The following is a 6,045-nucleotide window of genomic DNA, read 5'->3' on the forward strand; positions in this document are numbered from 1 at the left end:
ATCTGAGCAACTACGTTTTTCTAAATATGAACAGTAAGGAATTACTATAGATAGTTTGAGGTTTTGGTTTAGTCTTTTTGTTTTTCTCAGCTGGTGGTGATACGATCAAAATGAGACTTGAATTATTCTGGTCAACTAATAATCACAAAATAAAATACTATTTAAAGTTTCAAAAAGTTAGATGACAATTACAACCATTTAAATAAGTAAGATGGAAGACCTTTTACGTAGTTTTTTTAATATTATACATTACTATGGTTACTGATTCATCTTTCATATGTAGGTCGCTGGTATGGATTTTGCTGTAGCTATGACAGAGTGACTCTAATTATATAAGGTTATATAATACACACAGTTGGCAATGACGTCTGTCAGATCACCAATTTGGTGAAATATTGGTTGCCGGTCTTTTCTCTGGCACCGAAAGTTACCATAAGGTTGGCGTTAAAGAAGGTGATGATTCACAAGATATGAAAGCCAGAACCAGTAATATTCCACAGTAATGTAATAAATTGTAATGTAATATGAATAACATTCATATTGAAATCTGCTGTTACAAAACTCTTTACATGGATAAATTACTATAATAATGAGTGAGGAAGATTCGATTTTGTTGAGGACTGAATATTAAATGTGGGCGGTAATAACATTGCATTGCTTATGGTTTTCTCCTTGTGAAACATCTTATGGGGAATGCAGATCGGAGACTCGAAGAAATTGGGTTTAGATGGGGCAAAAAAACATAATGAATTCACGATGTAATTCAAAAATACGCCAGAGGGAGAGAATATTACATGAGTGAAACAGAAAAAGCACCTGAGTGAGTGTTTAATATGCTGAGAACTCCAGCGGAGGAGTGTTATTCTCACACTTATCTGAAATGAAATGAGCAAAAGGAAATGGTTCAAGTGAGGACAAAGAACCAGGTGACAGATGCCCGAGGTAAAGATTAGTATAGAATAGTGCAGTCATTACATACTGAAGTGTAGAACTACTGCTTCATACAGTACGTTCAATGAAAAGAGCATTCCAAGTATGCTGATCTTAATGTCTTTAGAGAGAAGACACAATGTGAGATCCATCACATAGTGTAATTTGGTGTCTCCATGCACATGCACTCATGCACACATGCACGCAGTCACACCCAACACTTGCAAAGTTTCCTTCCAGTAAAAGAAATTCATCTGCACCGGCTCTGAGCTAATGGGGAGAGTCTGCAGATCAACGTACACAGGACTGCTGATTTCCTCCCTTCCTTCTTCTGTCTACTGGGGAATAATCACAGCTTACCATCTAACACACTGTCAATATGCCAGAGCGGGAACTCTCCCTATACCAGCGCAGACGGATCACATACTGTAGAAAGCACTGGAGCATGAACAGAATCAGCTTTCGGCAGATCCCCCGCCTTTGGTTTTTTTTCTTCTCTTTCTTAAGTGCAATCTTCTGCGCTCGTGTAGAGACAAACATGTGCGATGCAATACTTCTTACTAAGTGTACCGTGTCAAAAGGTGTAGGAGGATAATTAAAGTTAATGGATGTATTTGCTGCAACAAAAAGGAGACATATTTCAATGCACCTCTAGCATCTGAGGGAACATACTACCACCACACCTATTGCCTATGTCCCGGCAGACTTTTGTGGGTTGTTATACACTTATGTGTTTCATGTTAAGGCACTTTAAATGTAATATTGTCTTGTGCTCATATTTAAGGTCAAACACATTCAAATTTCTACATCTATGTGCGCAATATTGACTCTAGGTGGGGGTTAATCAGAGGCTCTTTCGCACAACCCCAGTGGACGCTGAGTGGAAGCAGGGGGTACAACCAGGAAGTATGATTCACTGACTATTTTCCGCATGAGATCTGGAGTCTAAATCAAGGCCACAGTGGGAGGTATGTGCAGGGAGAGGCTTGCACTGCTGAGACAGTCAGACTCGGATATTTCACAAACCACCTGCATGAAAAAAAAAAGTCTGCCAATCGACTGAAAGAGGAAGTAGCGTAACATCACACGAGGCTCGCTGTCTGCACACGTATAAGACTAGAGAGTCCTTATCAGCACCTGGAAGTTATCGCTGACATATGGCAGTGTCTTTTGGGGGGGGGGGGGGGTGAGGGAGACAAATACAGGCTTTCGTCACTGCCACTGTAACACATTAATGGAGCTATCAGAGCAAGACAAAGGATATTAAAAGTGCGAGTGGAGCTCGTAGTGACAAGTAACCATTGGCTGCATGAGTAGGCATTGTGGAAGAGGGAAAACTAGGCTGAGGAGTAACGGATGATGCCAGGAAGCAGTCACCAGGGGCAGGGGTCCCAGATGACTGATCTCAATATCAAGATTCAACAGCTGAACCCGCTGTTAGCTGCAATTGACTGTTGAGGCTGGGAATAACGAAGATAATGCATGTTTTGAGTGTAATGTATTAATGACAATAATATTGTGATCAATAATTTGGTTGTTGAAAGGAAGGAAAACTGCAGCACAGAAAAGTTGTATCCCTCTCTGACAAACACCTAAAGGGATTCCAAAACAAATGAATCCACTGACTTTTAATACGTCCACTCAGAAATGAGGCAACTTCATATTTACAATTAATGTTTAGCCAAACACACTAAATCCAACAGATTAAGTGACCCTTCATGTTGGAGGCTAATTCTCGCAACTGTTCCGTGCACATCCATAGCTTAATCCCTTCAGGGTTTCGAAACCACTGAAGGATTTTCAAAATCAGTAGCAAGAGAATTAAAGTGGAAAACTGACGGTGAAGAGAGAAAAAGTCGAAGATCTTGATTTTGTGGAAATGCAAATTATTTAGGCCTGTAAAAAACAGATGAATAGTCTTACATAATTAGTTTATGGCTCTTATAATAATTCAGTACATTTATTCCACTGTATTTAATAGCTAAAAATTCCAAAGAATCAGAAAAATGATCAAGGTTAAATACATTTGTAATTTGGCCATTTCTTTTTTTTACGATAAACCTCGAGACATATTGACATTTACAGTAATTTCAGTAGATTTATGGATAAAAAATCAATACATTTGCGGTAAACCCGACAATCAGTGCTCATTTGGCAACGTGCAATCAACCGATTACAAATAAGATCCATGGCAATTTGTGTTTAGCGCAAACAACTTTCAGCACCACAGCAAGTGGACAGCGTCTGCTCCTGCATGAATCAATGGGCAGGGAAGGGATTCTGTTCCCTCTGCCACCTGCAGCAAAACCATGTGCACCTACGATAGTGAAAATACAATCCAAAAGCCTTAGAAATGCATAGAACTTTGCAACTTACCCCTGCAGGTTGTTCATCCGATATTATTGTTCCATTTGCTCTGGTAGAACCAAATCTCTGCCTCTGTGTGGTGTGCCGGGGTCCAATTGCAGTCCAACAATGAGAACAGGGAGAAAAAGAAATAAAAAGGAAGGTGTGTTGTGGACCTGTTCAAGAAAAAAACAATAAAATTAAAGAAAAAAAATCAAAAGAAGGAGCCTCTGCAGAAGGAGAAGTCTAAATAATCCGTCTGTGATCCAGGAGACACTATCAGATGGGGTGCATACAAATCACAAACCTACCTCTGCAGCAACCAAGGTCCAATATCCTCAGGGTCCTAAGGCTGCACGCAAACAATTTACTCTCACAGATTACGCCTAACAACTCGCCCACATCAGAAAGTGCTGAATTCCAACAATACAAAATTATCATTTCATTTCATCTTCTCAGGCTATAAAAAAAAAAAAAAAGAAAAAAAAACATTCACATTTTCCAGTTTCTGCTTTTTTTAGGCACTGATGACATCATGGGCTATAGGTTGAGGATTATCCAAAATACTTTCTGTTATTTGCTATAATTAAATACAGTGTTATTTGCAGGATTAACACTGTGTTGGATGGCTTGACAGAATTTAGACATGTACATATATATATTTACGTTCACTGTATCTGTGATGGTTTTCCAAATGAAACAGCACAGCTCACGTTGCCTGCAACAGTGGGTAGAGAATCACAGGATGTTGCTGCAATATGTGGAAACATCCCTGTGTTGTGGTTCACAATTTGCAGCGAGGTATCCCACAGGGTCCACATTTACCTGCAGCAAAACCATTCTGCCTCTCTCTCTCTCTCTCTCTCTCTCTCTCTCTCTCTCTCTCTGTCTCTCTCTCTCTCTCTCTCGCTCTCTTATCTGAGTGAAATTGAAAAAAAAAAAAAGTTTTTTAACCATTTATTTTGTTGCGTGGCGAGAAAGCACCCACTTCATCACAGAGATAGCAAAGACAAACACCGGCGTGCCAAAAGAGTTTTTCGGTCCACATGACTTGCATGTCTGCGGAGCTCGGAACGTTTCTCCTGTCTCCCACGATCCACAATCATTGTTATTTATTGATGTCATAGATGTTTTACATTTTATTGAAAACAGTGTCCGCAGTGGCTGACGAATGCATCGTCCTCTGTGTAATCATGTCAGCAGAATTGATCCGCAACACTCGTCAGCAGCTTTCTATTCAGCTCAGTTTACCATATATATATCAGTGTTAGGGCCTCAGTGGATTACACCAATCAGGCAACAGGTATGTTGTTTAGGTTTAATGTGCGTTTACATTTAGTTCATCCAAACAGCCAAAGTTTAGAACGATTTCTGTGCTATTGTATTTAGTTTGTGGAATTTTAGCATTTGTTCCAAACTGTCAGAAGGCTTGATGTAAGACCCGAACACACACCACAGGTCAGCAGGCAGCTTGTGCCAGAGAACAGGACCATAGTAACTAAAGGCACCTTTGCCAGACCTGGATCTGAATCTAGGTACAACTAGAAAAGCACTACCTGCTGATCTGAGAGGCCTGACTGGGTTGTATCCAGTGAGTAAGTCAGAAATGTATTGTGGATCTAAATCATATTATAAATATGAAAACTTAGCTGTTGGCTTCTAGGTATTCTTGCCTACACTTCTACTACAAACAAATGATGGGTCAGAGTCTGTTGCTGCAATGGAGGAGCATCAGGGCATGTGACCCAAAACAATTTTCTTTTCAAATGCATCCTTATCAGCCGCGCTCTTATCGAGATCCTCCATCGAGCCCTAGGAGCCCGGTTTTGAACTAACCTCAAGTCAATATCGTGGTCATCTATCAAGCTGACGGGAGCAGAGTGTGACATGGGACAGATAATCATCTCAGGAGAAAAACGTCATCTCCAGCATGGGATGTTGCTTAACTTTTTCAGTATGGCCAAGTCAGTTGAAGTTTAAATCTCAGGAGAGATACACAGTGACATCCTCAAAAATGTTGTTTGATTGTTGTGATTACCGTCAGTGTTGTTTACATTATGATAATTGTTAAACAGCAGTAACATTATGCTTCTATTAAATACAAATATTTCTTCCCCTTTCTCAAATTTGACATCATTATCTTTACCTTCATTATCTAGTTCAATTTATTATCATGGCTTGTGCATGATCAAATGTTTTTATCTGAACCTTAATGAATTGGCTAGATGTAAATCTATTCTTAATAATTTGTCTTCCATCAGCCATGATCATAACATAGACAGACAGACAGACAGATAGACAGACAGATTGAAAGACAGATAGATAGATAGATAGATAGATAGATAGATAGATAGATAGATAGATAGATAGATAGATAGATAGATAGATAGATAGATATACAGATAGATAGATATATGGATAGAGAGATAGATATGCCACTGTAAAGAAGTATGTGCTTATGGGGATATTGACAATACAGATATAAGATTAGTTAGTAGAGATGCTTGACAATTTGAAGTGAGAGCAATAGAGTACTGTAACAGGTAAGAATATAATACAGATTTGAAGATACATAACTGAAACTAAACAAAGTAGTGCATTAGACTATGACATAGCCTATTAAATTATAGAGCAGTGAAAAAAAAGTGAAAACAGCGAAAGAATAAAGCTTACAATTTTAAACTAGAGATATAAAAGAAATGATAGTAAAATAAAGCTAAGCATAGGCAGTAATGTTGACAGTCTGGCAGCCTAGCAACCTGATTAATG

This window comes from Platichthys flesus, chromosome 15 (genome assembly GCF_949316205.1).
Source record: "Platichthys flesus chromosome 15, fPlaFle2.1, whole genome shotgun sequence".
In the NCBI taxonomy this organism is placed as follows: domain Eukaryota; kingdom Metazoa; phylum Chordata; class Actinopteri; order Pleuronectiformes; family Pleuronectidae; genus Platichthys; species Platichthys flesus.